Genomic DNA, 24,960 nt, shown 5'->3' with positions numbered 1-24,960 from the left:
GCTTGACTCATCTTTGAAATGTTTCCACAACCTATGGACTCTTCATCTAATTTATTGATATTTATTGATATTTTCTTGATATTTATTTTATATATTGCTTCTTTCTTTTTATATTTGCACATTTCATTGTCTTTTTTACCCCATGTTATTGAAGGAGGCAAGAGACAAAATCACTGAGCCTTTAACCAGTATCTTTGTCCCCTCTCTAGCTACAGACGAGGTCCCGGAGGACTGGCGAGGGCTAATGTACCTTTTTTAAGAAAGGAACAAGAGAATATCTTGGGAACTATAGACCAGTGAGTCTCACGTCTGTTGTAGGGAAATTGCTGGAGAAAATGCTTAGGGATAGGATATATGAGCATTTGGAAATCCATGGCCTAATTAGGGTGACCCAGCATGGCTTTGTGCAGGACATGTCGTGTCTTAACAACTAGACTGAATTTTTGGACAAGGTTACAAGAGAGATTGTTGAGGGTAGGGCAGTGAGTGGTGTCTACATGGATTTTAGTAAGGCATTTGACAAAGTTCCTCATGAGAGGCTAATCCAAAAGATTAAGATGCCTGGGATCCAAGGTGAATTGACTGCTTGGATTCAGAACTGACTTGTGCAGTGGGTAGTGGTTGAAGGGACTTATCTGAGCTGGAGGTCTATAATTAGTGGAGTTCCGCAGAGATCTGTGCTGGGACCTCTGCTGCTTGTGATGCATATAAATGATCTCAAAAGTGGCTACACAGGTCGATAAGGTGCTTAAGGTGGCTTATGGAATGCTTGCTTTTATTAGACAAAGTATTAACCTCAAAAGTCAGAAGTAATGTTGCAACTTTATAAAACTATTGTTTGGCTGCATCCGAAGTATTGCATATAATTCTGGTCGCCCCACTATAGGAAGGATGGTAGACCAAAAAGACCATAAGATATAGGAGCAGAATTAGGCCATTAGGCCATTCCATCACATCTTCTCCACCATTTCATCATGGCTGACGCATTTTCATCTCAGCCCCAATCTCCTACCTTCTCCCTATATCCCTTCATGCCCTGACCAATCAAGAACTATCAACTTCTGCCTTAAATACATGTAAAGACTAACCCTCCACAACCACCTATTGCAAAGAATTCATCAGATTCTTCACTCCAAGGCTAAAGAAATTCCTCCTCGCCTCTGTTCAGAAAGGACACTCCTCTATTCTAAGGTAGTGACCTCTGGTCCCTGATTCTCACCCTCCCATCCTTTCCCTGTCTCACTGGAACGTACCTATGCAGAACCCCACGCAAATACCACCTGAACATTCGCCACATTTCTTCCATACGTTTCCCTGAGAACAACTGTTTCCAATTTATGCTTCCAAGTTCCTGCCTGACAGCCTCATATTTCCCTTTACTCCAATTAAATGTTTTCCTAACTTGTCTGTTCCTATCCCTTTCCAATGCTATGGTAAAGGAGATGCAATTGTGATCACTATCTCCAAAATGCTCTCCCACTGAGTGACCTGACACATGACCAGGTTCATTTCCCAATACCAGATTAAGTACAGGAGGGTACAGGAACCATGGTGTACAAATGCTGTTGTAAATGTAGTCAAGAAGAAAAGAAGAGCTTACGAGGTTCGAAAAACTAGGTAATGATAGAGATCCAGAAGAATATAAGGCTAGCAGGAAGGAGCTTAAGACTGAAATTAGGAGAGCCAGAAGGGGCCATGAGAAGGCCTTGGTGGAAAGGATTAAGGAAAACCCCAAGGCCTTCTCCAAGTATGTAAAGAGCAAGAGGATAAGATGTAAGAGAATAGGACCAATCAAGTATGACAATGGAAAAGTGTGTACGGAACCGGAGGAGATAGCAGAGGTACTTAATGAATACATTTCACTACGGAAAAGGATCTTGATGATTGTAGGGATGACTTACAGTGGACTGAAAAACCTGAGCATGTAGATATTAAGAAAGCTGGAGCTTTTGGAAAGCATCAAGTTGGATAAGTCACCAGGACCAGACGAGATGTAACCCAGGCTACTGTGGGAAGCGAGGGAGGAGATTGTTGAGCCTCTGGCGATGATCTTTGCATCATCAATGCGGACGAGAGAGGTTCCGGAGGATTGAAGGGTTGTGGATGTTGTTCCCTTATTCAAGAAAGAGAGTAGAATAGCCCAGGAAATTATAGACCAGTGAGTCTTACTTCAGTGGTTGGTAAGTTGATGGAGAAGATCATGAGAGGCAGGATTTATGAACAGTTGGAGAGGCATAATATGATTACAAATAGTCAGCATGGCTTTGTCAAAGGCAAATCGTGCCTTACAAGCCTGATTGAATTTTTTGAGGATGTGACTAATTACATTGATGAAGGTAGAGCAGCAGATGTAGTGTATATGGATTTCAGCAAGGCATTTGATAAGGTACCCCATGCAAGGCTTATTGAGAAAGTAAAGAGGTATGGGATCCAAGGAGGCTTTGTGGATCCAGAACTGGCTTGCCCAGAGAAGGCAAAGGGTGGTTGTAGATGGGTCGTATTCTGCATGGAGGTCAGTGACCAGTGGTACACCTCAGGGATCTGTTCTGGGACCCTTACTCTTTGTGATTTTTATAAATGACCTGGATGAGGAAGTGGAGGAATGGGTTGGTAAATTTGCTGATGACACAAAGGTTGGAAGTGTTGTGGATAGTGTGGAAGACTGTCAGAGGTTACAGCGGGACATTGATAGGATGCAAAAATGGGCTGAGAAGTGGCAGATGTTCAACCCAGATAAGTGTGAGGTGATTCATTTTGGTAGGTCAAATATGATGGCAGAATATAGTATTAATGGTAAGACTCTTGGCAGTGTGGAGGATCAGAGGGATCTTGGGGTTCAAGTCCATAGGACACTCAAAGCTGCTACACAGGTTGACTCTGTGGTCAAGAAGGCATATGGGGCATTGTCCTTCACCAATTGCAGGTTTGAGTTTTGGAGCCGAGAGGTAATGTTGCAGCTATATAGGATCCTGGTCAGACCCCACTTGGAGTACTGTGCTCAGTTCTGGTCGCCTCACTATAGGAAGTGTGTTGCCTTTAAGGCATTTGTTTAGTTTATTATATTTTCGCTTTAGTAATTCGTTTGTTATCGTTTTCTAGTCAAAGTTAAGATTGTTTAAAGTAAATTCATTGTCTGTGATACATCGCGGCATGCGATGACGTCACACCCGGTTTCGCCGCGTCTTGTGGGAAAATACCGGTTTGGAGAAATGGGAAGGAGGGGGCTTGTTTGTGCAGGATCAGCGCGAGAAAAGTTTTCTTTCTACGCACTAGAAACATTAGTGAAGCAGCGCCGTAAGTTCATGAGATAATCGATATGTTGAATTAAAAATGTTAACGCTGATTCTGTTAAAAGTAATGACGGTTGATAAAGTTTATGTTTTTTGTTATTTAAAGAGTTGCGGATAGTTTGTGTTGAAGTGCATTTAAAGCAGTTGATGGTGTAGGTAGATTCTGACTGTATGTTGCACTTTAATGTAACACAGTCATTGTAGTTTTACTTTTGCAAGTATTTATGATGTAAATGTGATGTCAAGAAGGAAACAAATACTGTATATATTTTGTATTGTTTTATCAGCAGTTTTCACCATACGTTAATGTGGAAGGGTGAACAGTAAACGGTTAATCTTACTGGGACCGCCTCATTGACTGGTTTAAGCTTGGTGTTTAGTTCAGAGTTCTTTTACACCTGTGCGAGAACACTACAGTGAAAAGGCTGGATTATCAGGTGTTTCAAGGGCTGCAATGACAACTCGATCCAGCATCAAGTCATTGCCATCCAGCGACAGGGGCAGTAGGGCATCAACAAGTAAGGCTGCCCATGCAAGAGCTAAGGCAGAAGCCGCCAAGGTGCGAGCGTTGTACGCCGATCAAGAAGCAAAATTGAAAAAGGAAGCGGCTGCCAGAGAAGCCGAAAACCAAAAGGAAGCGGCTGCCAGAGAAGCCGAAAACCAAATGGAAAAGGTAAGGATAGAGTCAGAGTTAGAAGTGCTGACGCTACACCGAGAAGCAGAAGCTGCCAAGGTGGAAGCAGAGATATTAGAAAATGCTGAAGAAATGCATGTTCTGGATGACGTAAAATCTACTTCAGAAAGGACCAGATTGGAACGCACAAGCTACTATGTCCGATCTCAAATGGATTTGAAGATTCGTTCTTCCTCTCCATACATATATGCTAACATCCCACCTCACGAGGAGTCTCAGAGAGGTCCAATTGCATCACATCCATCCGAGGAAGACAATTTACCCTTGCAACTCCGCGATGAATTCAAGAATGAAAGGGCTGATGACAAATACTTCTCGACACCAAACTTACCAGATTTGGCAAGAGGAGAGGCAAAGGCTGAATTCAGAACAGCAAATTCCATAACAAATGTACACCCTCAGTCATATACCCGCCGACATATTCCCCCAGCCAGCATGCCACTAGTAGTTGAACCCATAGCACAGTATTTAGCATGACGAGATCTCGTCACTTCAGGATTATACCAGTTTGACGATAAACCTGAAAATTACCGTGCATGGTACTCCTCATTTGCCAACGCTACTGGCGGAGTCCAGCTTGAAGCAACCCAAGAGTTGGATCTTATGACGAAATGGCTGGGAAAAGAATCATGCGAACAGGTAAGACGCATACGTTCAGTGTACATTAACAACCCCAAGCTAGCCTTATGCAAAGCATGGGAGAGACTTCGGGAGTGCTATGCGGTCCCTGAAATTATTGAAACGGCACTATTTTGACGTCTGGAAAATTTTCCTAAGGTGTCAGCCAAGGACCACACTAAATTAAGAGAGCTCGGAGATTTGCTCACGGAGATTGCAGGCACTAAAGAAGACGGCTAGTTAACTGGTCTATCATACCTAGATACTTCATACGGGATTAGACCAATCATGGACAAACTTCCATTTGGGCTGCAGGAAAGGTGGGTGTCTGTTGGCTCAGAGTACAAGGAAGAGAATGGTGGTCGATTTCCTCCCTTTAAGTATTTCACTAGGTTTGTGTGCAAGGAGGCGAAGAAGCGAAACGACCCTAGCCTCATGAGTCCAGGTAGCAGTACAATTTACACCAAGCCAGTTAAATCCACTTCAAATAATTTCAACATTAATAAACCTGTCTCAGTGTGTAAAACTGAAGCCTTTACAACTAACAATGACCCTAACAAGAATTGTCCATTGCACAACAAACCCCACCCCATCAAAAAATGCAGAATGTTTAGGGAAAAAACCCTTGAAGAGAGGATGGTCCTTCTCAAGGAGAAAAAAATGTTTTAAATGCTGTTCCTCTACCTCTCACCTCACTAGAGAGTGTACGATCTCCGTGAAGTGCCCAGAATGTAATAGCGCTAATCACGATGGGGCCATGCATCCTGGCCCGTTACCGCAAACTGACAAAGCTCCTTCACCCCCACAACAGGACGGCGGGGAGGGAGAGGCTCATTCCAGGACAACTGTTGTCAGCTCAAGCTGCACAGAAGTTTGCAGTCAAGCTCAGTCAAGCCGTTCTTGTTCAAAGATCTGCCTCATTAAGGTGTACCCTAAGGGAGCCAAAGACAAGGCCATCAAAGCCTACGTAATTCTGGATGATCAGAGCAATTGCTCACTAGTCAGACCAGAGTTCTTTGACTTGTTCAACATTGAGAGTAATCAGTTCCCATACTACCTTAGAACTTGCTCAGGCAGCGTGGAAACTTATGGAAGGAAGGCAGAAGGCTTCCAGCTTGAGTCCCTGGATGGTAAAGTTGTCATCTGTCTCCCTCCACTCTTAGAGTGCAATGAAATTTTGAATAACCGCACTGAGATCCCGACGCCAAGTGCAGTGCTACACCAGCCACATCTCCACCACATCGCCAAGCACATCCCAGAACTGACCCAAAAGCAGAAATACTCCTGCTATTAGGAAGAGATGTTCTCCAGGTGCACAAGGTTAGGCAGCAGGTCAATGGACCACACGACGCCTGGATCTGGGCTGGGTGGTGATAGGAGAGGTGTGCCTTGGCAATGTACACAAACCGACAGTTAACACACTCAAGACCAATGTGCTAGAGAGTGGCTGCCATTCAATTTTTCAACCCTGCACAAGTTTCATGTGTATCAAGGAAGCACGGCAAGGCTTTAACAAATGTAAAGTAACCGACAAGATGCTGGGTCAGTCAGTCTTCGCTCAAACTGAGCATGATAATAAACTTGCTCCATCAGCACAAGACACCATTTTCTTAAAAATAATGGACACCAAGGTCTTCAGAGACGAAGCAAATAACTGGGTCGCCCCACTACCTTTCAGAGAACCACGCCAGTGCTTGCCAAACAACAAAGAGCAGGCAGTCAAACGGTTCACATCCTTGCAAAAAACCCTGAAAAGGAAACCTGAGATGCAGCAACAATACGTAGCATTTATGGAGAAGATCTTCGCTAACGGACATGCTGAAGTAGCACCGCCACTGAGGGAAGGCGGGGAGTGCTGGTACCTCCCAACGTTTGGGGTTTACCACCCACAAAAGCCCAATCAGATCAGGGTGGTCTTTGACTCCAGTGCTCAGTGCGCTGGTGTCTCCCTCAATGACGTGCTCCTTACAGGCCCCGACCTTAACAATACCCTTCTCAGGGTCCTGCTGCGCTTCTGGAAGGAGAAGGTCGTAATCTTAGCAGGCATCCAGCAGATGTTCCATAGATTCTTAGTACAGGAGGACCATCGCAATTTCCTCCGTTTCTTATGGCGCAAATGTAACTTAACTCGCACTGCGGACGAATCAGCCCAGGCAAAGGACGTTATCTTTAAAGCAACTCAAAGAGCAGCTTTTGCAAGGGAGTTTTCAGCTCTCCAAGCTAATAAACCAATACCAAAGGACAGCCCTTTGAGGAAATTCAACCCGATCCTGAAGAACGATATCATTTGCATTGGAGGCCGGTTAATACACTCCCAACTTCCAGCTGCAGAAAAGAGTCCAGTAATCCTGCCCAAAGACAGCCATGTGTCCTTACTGCTCACTCGCCATCACCATGAACAGGTAAAGCATCAGGGCCGTCACCTGACGGAAGGAGCAATAAGGGCAGCGGGACTGTGGATCTTGGGAGGTAAAACACTGATCAATTCAGTACTTCATAAATGTGTAACCTGCAGGAAACTGCGAGGGAAGATGGAAGCTCAATGTATGGCGGACCTCCCACCAGAACGCCTCAAAGCCTGCCCTCCTTTTACATATGTGGGGCTCGATGTATTTGGTCCCTGGACTATCACTACGAGACGCACCAGAGGAGGACAAGCAGAGAGCAAGCGGTGGGCCATCATGTTTAGCTGCATGAGTTCAAGAGCAGTACACATTGAGGTCATCGAATCTTTGGATACATCCAGCTGCATTAATGCTCTCAGGAGCTTCTTTGCGCTAAGAGGCCCTGCAAAACAGTTAGGGTCTGATTGCGGCACGAACTTTGTTGGAGCGTCAAAGGAGCTGGGGATGGACAAAACAGTGCAAAAGTACTTCAGTCAGCAGGGATGCAACTGGGAGTTTAACACACCACACGCCTCTCACATGGGAGGCGCATGGGAGCGGATGATTGGTATCGCCAGAAGAATTCTTGATTCAATGTTTCTGCAGCAACGCACCCGACTGACCCACGAAGTACTGTGCACACTAATGGCAGAGGTCACAGCCATTATAAATGCATGACCACTCCTACCTGTGTCTTCTGACCCGGAAAACCCCTTCATACTCTCGCCATCAATGCTCCTTACGCAGGAGGCAGGAGCCCCCCCTCCACCAGGGGACTTCTCCGATAAGGATTTGTACACAAAGCAATGGAGACAGGTCCAGGCTCTGGCAAATCGGTTCTGGTGTCGTTGGAGACATGAATATCTACCTTTGTTGCAACACAGACAAAAGAGGACAGAACCCTGTAGGAATCTTCAAGTTGGAGATTTAGTCCTGCTCAGGGACAAGCAAATTGCCCGCAACAGCTGGCCAATGGCCAGAATCACTGCCACATTCCCTAGTAGGGATGGACATGTCATGAAGGTTGAGTTGAAAACTTCTGACCAAGGTGATGTGAAAATTTACCAAAGGCCAGTTGCAGAAATCATTCTACTTCTACCTAAGGACTGATTTACAGACTGAAGTTTTGTATTATGTTCATTGTGACCTTACGAAGGTCAGGCGGGGAGTGTATTGCCTTTAAGGCATTTGTTTAGTTTATTATATTTTCACTTTAGTAATTCGTTTGTTATCGTTTTCTAGTTAAAGTTAAGATTGTTTAAAGTAAATTCGTTGTCTGTGATATATCGCAGCATGCAATGACGTCACACCCGGTTTCGCCGCGTCTTGTGGGAAAATACCGGTTTGGAGAAATGGGAAGGAGGGGGCTTGTGTGTGCAGGATCAACGCAAGAAAAGTTTTCTTTCTACGCACTAGAAACATTAGTGAAGCAGCGCCGTAAGTTCATGAGATAATCGATATGTTGAATTAAAAATTTTAACGCTGATTCTGTTAAAAGTAATGACGGTTGATAAAGTTTATGTTTTTTGTTATTTAAAGAGTTGCAGATAGTTTGTGTTGAAGTGTATTTAAAGCAGTTGATGGTGTAGGTAGATTCTGACTGTATGTTGCACTTTAATGTAATATAGTTGTTGTAGTTTTACTTTTGCAAGTATTTATGATGTAAATGTGATGTCAAGAAGGAAACAAATACTGTATATATTTTGTATTGTTTTATCAGCAGTTTTCACCATATGTTAATGTGGAAGAGTGAACAGTAAATGGTTAATCTTACTGGGACCGCCTCATTGACTGGTTTAAGCTTGGTGTTTAGTTCAGAGTTCTTTTACACCTGTGCGAGAACACTACAGGAAGAATGTGGAAACCATAGAAAGAGTGCAGAGGCATTTACAAAGATGTTGCCTAGATTGGGGAGCATTCCTTATGAGAATAAGTTGTGTGAACTTGGCTTTTTCTCCTTGGAGCGACAGAGGATGAGAGGTGACCTGATAGAGGTGTACAAGATAATGAGAGGCATTGATCGTGTGGATAGTCAGAGGCTTTTCCCCAGGACTGCAATGGCTAGTAAGAGAGGGCATAGTTTTAAGGTGCTTGAATGTAGGTACAGAGGAGATGTCAGCAGTAAGTTTTTTTTACACAGAGAGTGGTGAGTGTGTGGAATGGGCTGTGGGCAGCGGTGGTGGAGGCAGAAACAATAGGGTATTTTAAGAAACTACTGGATAAGTACATGGAGCTTAGGAAAATAGAGGGCTATAGGTAAGCCTAGGTAGTTCTCAGGTAAGGACATGTTCAGCACAGCTTTGTGGGCCGAAGGGCCTCTATTGTGCTGTAGATTTTCTATGTTTCTATGTTTCAAACATTCTATAGATTTCAATTAATTCACCCCTCATTCTAATTAATACTGGCCCGGGGCCATCAAGGTCTCTTCATATGACAGGCTGCTCAATCCCTTTTCATGAATCTCCTTTGACCTCTCTCCACTGTCAGCACATCCTTTCTCAGATAAGGGGCCTAAAACTGCACACAATACTCCAAGTAAGACCTCAGCAGCATTTTATAACAGCTCAGCTTTACGTTCTTGCTTTTATATTCTAGTCCTCATGAAATAAATGCTAACATTGCATTTACTTTCTTCACCACTGACTCAACCTGAAAATTAACCTTTAGGGAATCATGCACAAGGACCCCAGGTAAATGTGCCTCAGAGTTCTGAATTTTTTCTCCATTTATAAAATAGTCTATCCTTTTATTTCACACACTTCCCGACGCTCTAGTCCATCAGCCACTTCTTTGCCCATTCTCCTAATCTGTCAAATTCCTTCTATAACCTCTCTACTTCCTCAAAACTTCCTGTCCCTCCATCTACCTCTGTATCATCTGAAAACTTTGCAAAAAAGCCACCAATTCCATCATCCAAATCACTGACATAAGGAAAATGTACTAGTCCCAACACAGACCCCTGTGGAACACCACTAGTCACCGAGAACCAACCAGAAAAGGCTCCCTTTATTCCCACTCTTTTCCTCATGCAAGTCAGTCACTGCTTTATCCATGCTAGTATCCTTCCTCTAATACCATGTGCTCTTAACTTGTTAAGCAGCCTCATGTGTGGGACCTTCTCAAAGGCCTTCTGAAAATCTACTTACACAACATCAACTAATTCACCTATCCTGCTTGTTATTTCTGCAAAGAATTCTAACAGACTTGTTAGACAAGGTTTTTCCTTGAGGAAACTATGCTGACTATGGCCTATTTTATCATGTGACTCCAAGTACCCCAAAACTACATTCTTAGCGATCGACTCCAACATCTTCCCAACCACTGAGGTCAGACTAACTGGCCTATAATTTCCTTTCTTCTGTCTCTCCCTTCTTGTAGAGCAAGGTGACATTTGCAGTTTTCCAGTCCTCTGGAACCATGCCAGAATCTTGATTCTTGAGAGATCACTACTAATGCCTCCACAATTTATTTAGCCACCCCTTTCAGAACCCTGTGGTGTACACCATCTTGTCCAGGTGGCTTACCTACCTTCAGACATTTCAATTTCCCAAGAACCTTTTCGTTAGTGATGGTACCTTCACTCACTTCTGACCCCTGACAATCTGGAACTTCCAGTATACTTCTGGTGTCTTCCACAGTGAAGACTGAGACAAAATGCTTATTCAGTTCATCCACTATTCCCTTGTCCCTATTACTACCTCTCTGGCATCATTTTCCTGAGGTCTGATATCCACTCAGCTCTTACACTATGTATCTGAAGAAACTTTTGTCACCCTCTTTAATATTATTGTCTAGCTTACTTCTGTATTACATCTTTTCCTTCTTAATTACTTTTTTAAAAAAGTTTATTTTAGTTGGTTTTTAAAAGCTTCCTTATCCTCCAAGTTCCCACTAATTTTTGCTCTGATATATGTTGCTCTTAGCTTTTATGTTGGCTTTGACTTCTCTTATTAGCCACAGTTGTGTCATCTTGACTTTAGAATACTCCATCCTCTTTGGGATGTATATATTCTGTGCTTTCCGAATTGTTTTCAGAAATTCCAGCTATTGCTGCTCTACTGTCATCCCTGCCAATATTCTTTTCCAATCAACTCTGGCCCACTGTCACAGTGGAAATCCCTTTACTCCACTGTAATACTAATACATCTCACTTTAGCTTCTTCTCAAATTTCAAATGTTCATTGGTTCAATGGTTCCATTTAACATCAGCGAATACAATGAGGGGTACAGGGAGAGTACACAAATGCAGAGGCCTCTTGAGGTTCTGGTGTTCCGTTCTCCCGCCACGCATCAGTTGCCAATACTGGTGAGAAATCAGTCCACTGGCTTGCGCTAAGCCTGCAATCGAAGGAGCACGTCTTTCAAGTAGCTGTAAAATGGCCAATCAGCGAGCTCCAGGAACAGGAGCTCACCACCCTGAAAAACCCCAGTTTGAGGGCAGCTGTAGATCACAGACTCCGACAGAGCCCCAGCCACCTTGTAAATGAGAAAAGAGATGTTAAGGAAAGGAATTTAAACTGTTTTGCAGATGAGATCAAAGAAGTTACCATCTGGTACCATCTTAGTTCCTGTACACTTCATAACAGGGTGAATTTAATCATATGATTACACTCCCCTAGGGGTTCTTTTATCTTAAGCTCTCTAAACAATTCCAGTTCATCACACAACACACAATCCAGAATACCTGATCCCCTAGTGGGCTCAACCATGAGCTGCTCTAAAATGCCTTCTATAGGCATTGTAGAAATCTCCCCTCCAACCTGATTTTCCCAATCTACCTGCATATTGAAATCCCCCATGACTATTGTAATATTGTCCTTTTGGCATGCATTTTCAGTCTCTCGTTGTAATTTGTAGACCATATCCTTACTACTGTTTGGGGGTCTGTATACAACTCCCATCATGGTCTTTTTACCCCTGCAGTTCCTTATCTCTATCCACAATAATTCAACACTTTCTGACCCTATGTCACCTCTTTCTAATGATATAATTTCATTTTTTACCAACAGCACCACATCATGCCACCCTCTCTTCCTACCTGCCTGTCCTTTCGATATTATCTGTATCCTTTGACATTAAGCTCCCAGCTATAATCTTCTTTTCAGCCATGCTTCAGGAATGCCCATATCATCATACCTGCCAATCTGTAACAGTGCTACATTCATCTCCCTTATTCAAAATACTGCTTGCATTCAAATATAACACCTTCAGTTCCGTATTCACCCTTTTTGAATTTGTTCACCTTCTACATTGTAACATAGCCTGTTGACTGTTGAGGCTTTGGAGAGGGAGCAGAAGAGGTTTACCAGGATGCTGCCTGGTTTAAAATGCATGTGCCATCATGAGAGGCTGAATAAACTTGGGTTGTTTTCTCTGCAGCGGTAGGGGCTGAGGGGAGAGCTGATAAAAATGTCAAATTCCAAAGGTGAAAGGGGAATGTGAGGGGCAAGTTTTTTACTCAGAGGGTTATGGATGCCAGGAACATGGTGCCTGGTATGGTGGTAGAGGAAAATACATTAGAAGGCAGATGTTTAGATGAGCACAAGAATGTGGGGGGGGGGGGGGGGGTGTGGAAGGATATGCACAATGTCTAGGTAGGATGGATTTCCCTTGGGGGTACCTGATTTACTCTGTTGGCTCAGCACAACTTTGTGGACCGAAGGGCCGGTTTCTGTGTTGTACTTTTCTATGTCTTGCTACTGGTTGAACACCCAGGTTGATGTGTGGTCTTTTATTGATTCTATTATGGATTTATTAAGTCGGCACTTAATGAAATGAATCTCCGGATTATACTGTCACTACATTCAGATATGGCCCAAATGGTGGGGGGGGAAGAGAGCGAGTCAGTAGTTCAGACTTTAATGCGAGAAGAGTTAGAGGGAAAGGAAAACAATAAACGCTGGGCCAAACAGGGCCGTTAACTAAAACTCTCAAATGGAAAATGAAGCCAAAACTGCGGCTGAAAGGAATAACTAAATATAAAATGAATACTGCAGGTCTTCAGAGTCCGTCAACTCAACAGTCCAGTTTCTCAGGCAAGGCAGGCAGCAAAACGTTGCTGGGTTCAAGTCTTGACAAATACTACAATGAATAGAACAGAGTTAAATACAATCACAATGAAATAATAATTAGCTGACATGTGCATATTCACGACCGCAATTGCCATCTGCTGCGGTGCAGAATCTGTGATTGTGACAGGGCCTCCCCTCTCTAGACGCAGCCCCTGAGACACCACAGACCTGTGTCCGCTGGAAGTCCCAGATCAGCGACTTGTCCAAGATGTCCTTCGCCGGGATCCAAGTACGTTCTTCTGGGCCGTACCCTTCCCAGTCCACAAGGTACTGGACTTTACCGCGTACCCGGCGAGATGCCAGGAGGTGCCACACAGTATAGACAAGGGATCCATTTACCAGGCGGGAAGGAGGGGGAGGTGGGGTGACTGGAGCCAGGGGAGAGGTAGTAACCGGCTTCAGCCGGGAAACATGGAAGACTGGGTGGATCTTCAGTGATGCTGATAGATGCAATCTATAGACACCTTGTTCACAGCCTTTTCCACTACAAATGTTCCCACGTAGCGTGGAGCCAATTTGCAGCTCTCAACTTTCAGGAGAAGATCGCTTGATATCAACCGGATCTCCTCTCCTGGCTTGAATGGCCTTACCTGTCGACGGAGCCGATCAGCCTGCAGGGGATACTGTTTCTGGGCGTGCAACAGAGAAGCCCTGGCTCGTCTCCAGGTGCGCTTGTAGCGCTGGATCAGCTGTGCAGCAGCAGAACTCCTACATCCATCTCCTGATCAGGGAAGAGCGGGGGCTGGAATCCCTTCTGGCATTCAGAGGGAGACATACCGGTGGAGGACGAGTGGAGGTTATTGTGGGTGATCTCTACCCAAAACAATTGGGAGCTCCAGGACGTGGGGTTGGAAGAGGCAAGACAGTGCAGGGTTGTCTCCAACTCCTGGTTCACTCAGTCTGGAAACCAGATGAGAGGTTGGCCAATGCTCCTACAAGAGAGCAGAAAGACTTCCAAAAGCGGGAAGTGAACTGTGGTCCACTGTCAGTCCCATATGTCTTGAGGAAAACCATGGAGCTGGAACACATGTTGAGTGTGGCAGTCTCATGAGCCGATGGGAGCTTGCGGAGGGCAATGAAGTGGGCAGCCTTGGAAAGTGATCAGCAACTACCAAAATGGTGGTGTTTCCATCAGACGGTGGCAGACCAGTGATGAAATCTACTGAGAGGTGGGACCAGGGCCATGGGTACAGGCACTGGACACAACAGACCCATAGGATGTTGACGTGACATCATGTTCTGAACGCAGGTGGAACAGGCAGATACAAAGTCATTGACAGCCTGGAACATAGATAGCCACCAAAATTGTCTCATTATAAACTCCTGTGTTCATTGAATTCACGGATGTCCAGCCAGACGGAAGGAGTGACACCATTCCAACACATCTGGAGCACATCGTGACAGGGACAAACAGCCCACACGGGCCTGGGTCCAACTGTTGGGCAGTGCTCACCTCTGCCTCTATTCCCCAGATCGCCAGAGCAGCAATACATGAGTAAGGAAGAATTGGCTCTAGATCGACATTGTCCTCAGATTAGTTGAACTGCCGGGAGAGAGCACAGGCCTTGGTATTCTTGTTGCCGTGATGATAGGTGCGGTTGAAATTGAACCATGTGAAGAGAGCCCACCGGGCTTGATAGGAGTTGAGTCTCCTAGCATCCTGAATACAGGAGAGTTTTTTATGATCTTTGCAGACCAAGAATGGATGTTCTGCCCCCTCCAGCCAGTGTCGCCATTCCTCCATGGCCTCCTTGACATCCAGAAGCTCCCGGTTCCCAACGTTGTAATTCCTCTCTGCTGAGTCAAGCAACAGGGAAGAAAGGCACAAGGGTGCAGCAGGCGATCCGCAGACGAGCGTTGAGAGAGGACAGCTCCAATGCCGACATCAGATGCATCCACTTCGACAAAGAATGGCTGAGATGGGTCTGGGTTTTCCAGCAGTGGGGCGGTGGTGACACGTCGTTTTAGCTCTGAAAATGCTTGGTCAGCATCGTCCGTCCAATGGAATCCTGCCGAGGTCTTCCTGGTGAGTGCATTTATCGAAGCCACAATAGAGCCGCAAATCTGGATGAAGTGGCGATAAAAGTCCACAAACCCCATGAAGCGCCATACCTGTTTGATTTGTAGATGGTTTGGACCACTCTGCAACTGCCTGAACTTTAGTAAGGTCCATTTGAACACTGGATGGGATAAGTATATAGCCCAAAAATGTCACCTGGTCTTTAGGGAACTCACATTTTTCAGGTTATTTTCAAGGAGCCATCTGAAAAACCTTCGGGCAAGCTGGACGCATTCCTGATGAGATTGGAGATAGATAAAGGTGTCATCTAAATACACAAACACAATCCTGTTCAACATGTCCCTGAGCACATCTGAGCTCATAATGGCAATTAAAGGTGTTCAGAGCTGTCTTGCACTCATCCCCTTCTCATGCGAATCAGATTGTAAGCATTGCGCAGATCAATGTTGGAAAACATGGCTGCTCCCTGGAGATGTTCAAACGCAGACGCCAGCAGGGGAAGAGGGTAGCGGTTCTACAGTGTTGTTGTTCAGGGGCCGATGATCGATGCAGGTACAGAGCTTGCCATCTTTCTTGCTCACAAAAAAGAAGCCTGCTCCTGCCGGCGAGGTTGACGGACTTATAAACCCCATGGCCAATCCCTTCTTGATGTATTCCTCCATGGCCACCATTTCAGAACAAGAGAAGGAAAAGAGCCGGCCCTGGGGAGGACTAGTGCCAGGTAGGAGGTCTACGGCACAGTCTTGCGGCTGGGGTGGGGACAGGGAGGTGGCCTTCCTTTTATTGAAGATGTCATGGTCCCATCAGGCAATTCCCCACCTTGCTATTACCTCAGTAATTGGGCCTCAATCCCCTCGTCTAATTTCCAATCATTCCCAGTTCCACTAATTACACACACCTGCTTCCCATCAGTAAATGCTGGATAAAAACCCTGCAATCACAACAAGTAGTTTCCAGTTTGTTGGTTGACTCTTGTATGAGTAACCTTGTTTCATAGTTACTTAGGACTGTCGTTCTAAGTTCCACATTATTTCCTGGATTCTCTACGTGAATCTGGTCTCCACGTAAAGACTCTCCTGGACATCTATTCCATGCTCGCTACGGTGCTAACATCTCCCAACTCTGTCTCCGCGCCTGTGTCCTGCACTTGGGTTCATCCCCAGCCACTGCCTTGCAACAGAATGAACTGATCAAGAATGAACCTAGAGGACACGGACCCCGTGCAACAGGCCATTGTCGACCAGGGCTCCCTACTGGGCTTACATGTTCAACTGCTCAGAGAAATCATAAAAAATCTTCGTGCCCTGTCCGAGGATGTAAAGAAGGTCAGTGAGCAGGTTGACCGGGTATCCATTCCCCTTACTCCATCCCTTCCATGAACCCAGTCTGACCAAACGCACAGTCTGGGATGGCTACACTCCTTGGATCAGCAACACCATCACCTCGAGAGCCGCACGTACCCGAACCGGAACCCTATGTTGGGGACCTAGGGAAGTGCTGGGCTTTCTTACTACAATGCTCTCTGGTTTTTGAGCTACAGCCATGTACATACACCTTGGACAGATCAAAAATTGCATACATCATGGGGCTGTTACAAGGGGATGCATTAGCATGGGCCACCACGTTCTGGGATAACCGACCATAGGTCTGTTCCTCCTTCTCCACCTTCGTCTCCGAAATGAGGAAGGTTTTTGAACAGCCCATTCGTGGTAAGGACGCTGCTAGGTGCCTACTGACTCTCTGTCAAGGCTCGCAAAGCTTAGCAAAATACTCCATAGAGTTCCGAACACTAGCGGCCAACTCTGGATGGAATGATGAGGCACTACGGGAAGTGTTTCGATGGGATCTCTCTGACAAGATAAAAGATGAATTAGCAGCAAGGGATGATGTGGACAGCCTGGTCTCCTTGGTCTCTCTAGCCACCAGGCTAGATAATTGACTTTGAGAGTGTCTGAGAGAAAAGACCAGTCACCCCACAGCCCACCTTACCATCTTCAACCAGCCCTAACCTCTCTCTCCCTTCCAGTCCGCGCAGAGCTCCCATTCCTACTGTTCTGGTGAGTCAGTCGACACTCCCTTCATTTCCCCAGACCCGGATGCAGATCCCAGCTATCATGAACTATCACCACAGTCCCTGTCTCTATCCGTCTTGGTGGATTCCAGTGCTGAGGGAAATCTGTTGGACAAAGATGTAGCCTCCCAGGTCGGAATACCTCAGGAGCCGTTAAATACCCCCCTGGAGGCCCGGGCAGTGGACAGAAAACTGCTGGCTCGGGTGACCCACTGTACACCACCCCTGACCTTGATTCTGTCCGGAAGCTATCAGGAGGAGGTACGATTCAACCTCATCCATTCACCTCAAGCCCCTGTAGTTCTAGGATACCCCTGGTTGAAGCACCACAATCCCCACATCAACTGGTCTACCAGGAGGATAGCCAGCTGGAGCCTGTTTTGCCAAGCCACCTGTCTGCAGTCGGCTCTATCCCCTAGGAAGGCTACCGCAACCATGCCTATCTTGGAACCCCTCGACTTGTCCAGAGTTCCCACAGAATACCATGACCTGGAACAGGTATTCAGTAAACAACGGGCTCTTTCCCTGCCTCTGCACCGCCCATATGATTGTGCCATCAACCTTCTCCCCGGGGCCTCGCTACCCACCAGTCGTCTTTATAACCTATCCCAACCAGAGAGGGAGGCCATGGAAAAATACATCAGCGAGTCCCTCACGGCAGGCATTATTAGACCTTCATCCTCCCCAACAGGCACAGGTTTCTTCTTTGTAGAAAAGAAGGATGGGTCGCTTCATCCTTGTATTGATTACCGAGGCCTAAACAATAAAACAGTTAAAAGTAAGTACTCACTACCCCTCATTAGTTCGGCATTTGAACCACTTCACGGAGTCACCATCTTCTCAAAGTTGGACCTTCGTAACGCATACCATCTAGTCAGGATGAGGGAGGGGGATGAGTGGAAGACGGCCTTTAATACACCTCTGGGCCACTTCGAATACCTGGTCATGCCATTTGGCTTCACCAGTGCTCCCGTCATTCTTCAAGGCCTAATCAGTAATGTGCTGAGGGACTTTATTAATCGCTTTGTATTCGTTTACCTCGATGACATCTTAATAATTTTTAGCAGCCCCCAGGAACACATTCACCATGTCCGTCTAGTCCTCCAGGGACTTTGGGAAAACCAGTTATTTGTGAGGACAGAAAAATGCGAGTTCGGACTTCCGGTAAGATGGCGATTGTTTAGCTGCTCCGAACTTTTGTTCCGTTACTGTCGCTATCTTTGCACTAAATGTCTCCATTTTTTAAACCTTAGTTAGGAATTATTTCGGTATCTCTTACTTGCCTGTGAATATATCTAACTTACAATGTCTAGCAAGAGTTCTAAATCCGGGAGAAAAGAAGCTATGACCCCCTCGGACGAGACGATGGTTGCACTGGGAAAGCTCCGAGATGAAATCTTAAAGGAATTTAAAACCGCTTTCAAACAGTTAGAAGACAAACTGGATCGGATCAACAATGAAGTGGACAAACATGCTGAACACTTATCTCGCATCGATTCGACTTCTGAAGATTTAGAAAGTTGTGTTTGATACTTGGAGACTCTCTGTTCCAGCTTAGAGGAAAAATCTAATAAACTTCTTTCCAAAATGGTGGATCTCGAAAATCGTAGCAGACGCTGCAACATCAGAATTCTGGGATTACCAGAGGCGACTGAAAAGGGACCAACCGTGAAGTTTTTCGCCAAGTTTCTCTGTGAGTTATTCGGGAAAGATTTGCTTCCGAAGCCGCCCGAGCTCGAACGGGCACACAGAGTTTACGTTCCCCCCGGAATTCTGGGTTCCCGTCGGCGACCAGTAATTTTGTGTTTCCATCAATACCAGGTAAAACACAGTCTGATTGTGGAGGCACGTCGCAGAGGCTCTTTTTCTTTCCAGGATACAACCATTCGCTTTGTGGAAGATTTTGCACCCCAGACCTTAAAGATGCGCGCTGAGTTTAAAGGCGCAATGAAAGTGCTTTTTGATCGTGGTTTCAAACCTTCCCTCCATAACCCTGCTGATCTATGAATCAAGCTTAATACCGGGGAATTCAAGTGGTTCAAATCAGCAAAGGAAGCTGAAGCGTTTGTGGCAAGTCTTCCGGCTATCCAGTCATCTTCGGAATCTGATCGGACCCCCTAAAATGGTGGATAAGTACTCCTCGTAGTAAAATTACTTTCTCTGGACTCGGAATTCACTTGAATCACTCAGACATTATTCATTGAAACTTTAAGGGCTGTTGACAATCTCTCCTGGGATTTGGTGTGTGTGTAACCTATCTTTATTCTTGTATAACTTTACCTACAGAGCTCTACAACTAATTCTAACTTGTTTTGGAGGTTCGAAGTCTTTAGTGAAGGCCTCCCTGTTTGTCGGTTCACAGTTCAACTGCTGATTTATTTTTCCTTTGCTTTAAATATTTATTTATTTTATCTTTTTCTTTTCTTCACCCCTTTTTTCTAATCTCTGAATTTTTCTCTCCCTTCTCTGTAAATGGTTGATAAATACTCATCTTGAATTTATAATTTTCCCCTTCCCCTTCTTTTTTCTTTTTCCTTCTTACCTTTTTTTTCCCTTTCTCTTACTTTATTCTTCTATAATTTTTCGCAGGTAGGTTAGTTTTGGTTTTCTTCTGATTTTCTCTGTATTAAGTTGTATATTTCTGCAGAAGGTGTTCTAATCTGTAGTTATGTTTTCTAGTGCATAAACTAGTTATTATTTGCTATAGTATTTATACGGAACTGTTGTTAGTGACACATATCTGGAAGTTGTATTTGGGTTAATTTTTTTGGTAGAGCTAGCTACTTGTTTTGGTAGCCGTCTAGTTTTGGGTTGTGCAGGTGGGGTGAGTTTTCCAGTTCCAACATCTCTTTATTGCTTAGGACATGTTTATATTTTGACCTTACGAATCTATGTTTACATCTCTGCTCCCAGACTGCTATTGTACTGCTTGATTTTTTATATACCTGCTGCCTTTTATGCATTAGTAATTGATAATGGCTAGTGCACTTAAATTCGTGAGCTGGAATGTAAAGGGACTGAACCACCCTGTTAAAAGGAGGAAGGTATTCACACATATTAAACAACTCAAAGCTGACATTGCTTTCCTCCAAGAAACTCATATTCGTTGTTTCGATAACTCCCGGCTTCTGTCCAAGTGGGCGGGTCAGCATTTTCATTCATCCTTTGCCGCTAAAGCTAGGGGAGTTTCCATTCTTATTAACTCAAATATTCCTTTTGAACTCCATAATAAAATATCTGATACAAATGGCCGTTTTATTATTGTTTCTGGTAAACTATATATAACACTAAAGTTGCACTAGCAAACCTGTATGCCCCCAACTTTGATGATGTTAACTTTTTTGAACGTTTTTTTCCTCACTACCAGACTTAAACTCATACTTTCTTATATTGGGTGGTGACTTCAACTGTTGGTTGGATTCTAAACTGGACCGATCGTCCTCTGTTACCAGATCACCTACTAAATCTGCCTTAGCTATTCAATCGTTTCTCTCTAATTTTGGTATCTCTGATATATGGCGTTTCCTCCATCCTACGGAGAGAGATTATTCTTTTTTCTCACATGTTCACCATACCTTCACTAGAATTGACTATTTCTTACTCGATAACCAACTTATCCCATTTGCCCACTCTTGTGACTATCAGAGTATACTGATCTCTGACCATGCCCCAATTACCCTCTCTCTGAACTTTCCTGGTCTCCCTCAGAGGAACAAACATTGGCGGTTCGATTCAACTTTACTATCGGATGATGATTTCGTAAAATTTATTAAGGACCAGATAACCTTTTATTTTAACACTAATACATCACCTGAAGTGCCATCCCAGATTGTCTGGGATGCCAGGAAAGCATATCTGAGGGGTCAAATAATCTCTTACACAGCAAATCTCAATAGAAGATCCCGTGCAGATCGAGCAGACCTCATTAACCAGATTAAAGATTTGGATCAAATATATGCCCAAACTAAGAACCCTGAATTATACAAGAAGCGCGTTGAACTCCAAACTAAATTTAACCTTCTGTCCACTCAACCTGTCGAACGCCAACTTCTCGAAAGCAAGAGCCGCTTTTACATTCATGGGGATAAGTCTGGTAAATTCCTAGCCAATCAGCTGAGGCGTTCCAAAGCCAAACAACATATTACAAAGATCCGGAAGGAGAACGGAGACTTTACATCAGATCATTTAGAAATTAATGACGCATTTAAAAAATTTTATTCTCGGCTTTATTCCTCTGAATCCCTGAATGACAATATCTCTGTGGATCAATTTTTACAGAATCTGAATATCCCCTCACTTTCATCTGATTTCAAAGCCAAACTCAATGCGCCTATATCACCAGAAGAAATATCTTTTGCAATTTCTGCACTGTCCTCAGGGAAATCTCCTGGACCTGATGGGTTCCTTGTGGAATTTTATAAATCATTCTCCTCACTTCTTTCTCCTCAGTTACTTTCAGTATTATCTGACTCGTTTAATTACGGCAAATTGCCACCCTCTTTCAATGAGGCATCTATTATTCTTCTTTTAAAAAAGGGCAAAGACCCAACTGAGTGTTCCTCGTACAGGCCGATCTCTCTGCTCAATGTTGATGTAAAGATCTTAGCTAAAGTGTTGGCTCATAGATTAGAAACCATTATTCCCTCCATTATCTCTGATGACCAAACAGGCTTTATTAAAAACCGTCTCCCTTTTTTTAACATTCGGCGTCTATTTAATATTTTATACTCAGTTCCAAATGGGACTCCTGAATGTGTTATCTCCCTTGATGCGGAGAAAGCATTTGACCGTATAGAGTGGAACTACCTTTTTGCAGTCTTAGAAAAATTTGACCTCGGTCAAAGTTTCATCTCTTGGATCCAATTGCTGTACTTGTGTCCTACTGCTTCTGTTCTAACTAATTTTCAGAAATCCCAAGTATTTAATCTCAAACGTGGCACCCATCAGGGATGCCCCTTAAGTCCCTTTCTCTTTGATTTGGCTATAGAACCTCTGGCGATAGCATTTCGAAATTGTCCTGAATTGACCGGGATTTGGAGAGGGGGTGTTGAGCATAAAGTTTCTCTCTATGCTGATGACTTATTACTCTTTCTCTCAAATCCGTCTACATCCTTACCTCTAATGTTTTCACTTCTTGACCAGTTTAGCCAGATCTCTGGCTATAAACTCAACTTACATAAGAGTGAACTTTTCCCAATTAATAAAGAAGCACAAGAACTAATATTTCGTGATCTCCCTTTTAAAGTAGTCCATAATCAATTTACTTATCTTGGAATTACAGTCACAAGGAAGTTTAAAGATCTCTTTTGTGAAAACTTTGTCAATCTTTCATATGCTATAAAACAGAGTCTGGTACAATGGTCACCTCTATCTATGTCCTTGGTAGGTCGTATTAATGTTGTTAAAATGTATGTTCTCCCCAAATTTTTATACTTATTTCAATCTATCCCAATTTTTATTCCTAAATCTTTTTTTTGATTCCTTAGACTCTATTATTTTGTCATATCTGTGACAGAATAAGTGCTCTAGAATTAATAAAATCCACCTCCAAAAATCTAAAAAAGAGGGTGGCATGGCTTTACCTAACTTTCGCTTATATTACTGGGCAGCTAATATACGTTGTGCTGCCTTCTGGTCTTTCTTCCACGGTCAACCCGAGTGCCCTAACTGGGTGGCAATGGAGTTGAGCTCCACTAAAGAATTATCTATATCTGCACTTCTTGGCTCTGCACTCCCTAGCAGTCTGCCCAGATCAATAGCTATTCCTCTGGTCAGACACACTTTGCATATATGGGCTCAGTTCAGGAAATGCTATGGTTTCCAGGGGTTTTCCGTTTCTAGCCCTGTTGCACATAATCACCTTTTTTTACTTACTACGTACGATTCAGCATTCCATGTTTGGTACAGGAAGGGCATTAGACATTTTGAAGATCTCTTCATTGATAATCGCTTCGCTTCTTTTCAGCAGCTCTCTGTTAAGTTCAACCTGCCTAACGCTCACTTTTTCAGTTATCTCCAAATCCGACACTTTATTGCTCCTTTAATTCCTAACTTTCCTGAAATGCCTGCGAAAAATGCTATGGACCTATTTCTTTCCATTAATCCACTAGGTAAAGGTTTAATTTCAATTATCCGAGATAAACTAGCAGCCTTACGACGGGCCCCTGTGGATAAAATTAAAATGGCCTGGGAGCAGGATTTAAATATCTCCTTATCCGAGGAGAGCTGGGACTCAGTTCTCAAATCGGTCAACTCAACCTCCCTTTGTGCTCGCCATTGCCTCTTACAGTTTAAGATTGTTCATAGAGCCCATATGTCTAAATCTAAACTATCTCGATTCTACCCTGGCATTAGTCTGCTCTGTGATAAATGCAAGAGGGGCGTGGCCTCTCTCATCCATATGTACTGGTTCTGTCCTAGCTTGGAGAAATTCTGGAAAGATGTCTTCACTACATTATCAGGTATTCTGAATCAGCACCTAGAACCTAACCCCTTAATTGCTCTGTTCGGTTTTTGGGGCGAGACAGATTTATGTCTGGGTCCGACCAAATGCCGAATACTATCCTTTGCCTCTCTCCTGGCGAGACGCTTGATCCTCCTCAGATGGAGAGATGTTGCCCCGCCCACTCATGCGCAATGGCTTAACGACATTATGGCCTGCTTGGACCTCGAAAAAATTCATTATTCAGTTCTTAATTCGGATCTAAAGTTCCATAAGGTCTGGGGACCTTTTATCGAGTACTTTCATAACCTTCCTCTTGACTAGGGTTTTTTTTTCTTTTTTTTTCTTCTTTTCGGTCCCTTGCTTTCAGCTCCCTTTTTTTTCTGGTAGTAGGCATTATTATCCTCTGTTACTAAGTGTATTCACAGTCTGGGAGTTTGACTGTCCGGACTTATACTCTTTATACTGTGTGGTGGTTGGTCTGGAGTTGTTTTTTTCTTGTGTTGTGGGGATTGGGGAGGACACTAAGCTCACTTGTCTTTAATTTAGGTACTTTTTTGTTAAATTCTCTTCCTTTGTAGCATATTGTTATTGTATGCTTAATCTTGCACTGTATTAATGCTCCCCACTGGGATTTGGGGTTTTTAATTTTGTAAAATGTTTTGAAAAACTAATAAAAAAAATTTTTAAAAAAAAAGAAAGAAAAATGCGAGTTCCACATTCCTTCAGACAGCTTCCTGGGCTATATGATCAAGAGCGGGCAGGTGAGAGCAGACCCCGAGAAGATCCAGGCAGTGGAAGAATGGCCTAGGCCCATGACCCCCAACCAACTTCAATGGTTCCTAGGGCTGCAAACTCCTACCGCCGACTTATCAGGGATTACAGTAGAGTGGCAGCCCCCCCTTACCTGGCTTACCCCGCCTACCGCACCTTTTTGTTGGGACTCCGAAGCTGACTCAGCATTCACCGACCTGAAGAGGCGTTTCACAACTGCTCCCATCCTGGTCCATCCGGACCCTTCCAGCCAATTCATTGTTGAGGTGGATGCCTCTGACTCTGGGATAGGAGCAGTCCTGTTTCAACGATCAAGTTCGGATGAAAAGCTTGACACCTGTGCCTTCCTTTCTCGCCAACTATCCCCCGCTGAGCAGAATTACAACATGGGGTATCGGGAGCTACTGGCAGTCAAGCTAGCATTGGAAGAATGGAGGCACTGGCTGGAGGGGGCGGAACACCCGTTTGTTGTGTGGACCGAACATAAGAACCTGGGTTATATTCAGACCGCCAAATGTTTGAACTCCCGCCAGGCCCGTTGGGCATTATTTTTTGGACAGCTCAAGATTTCCCTCACTTACTGTCCAGGGTCCAAG

Source organism: Hemitrygon akajei, chromosome 2 (genome assembly GCF_048418815.1).
Source record: "Hemitrygon akajei chromosome 2, sHemAka1.3, whole genome shotgun sequence".
Classification (NCBI taxonomy): domain Eukaryota; kingdom Metazoa; phylum Chordata; class Chondrichthyes; order Myliobatiformes; family Dasyatidae; genus Hemitrygon; species Hemitrygon akajei.
Note: the sequence above shows the minus strand (reverse complement) of the source record.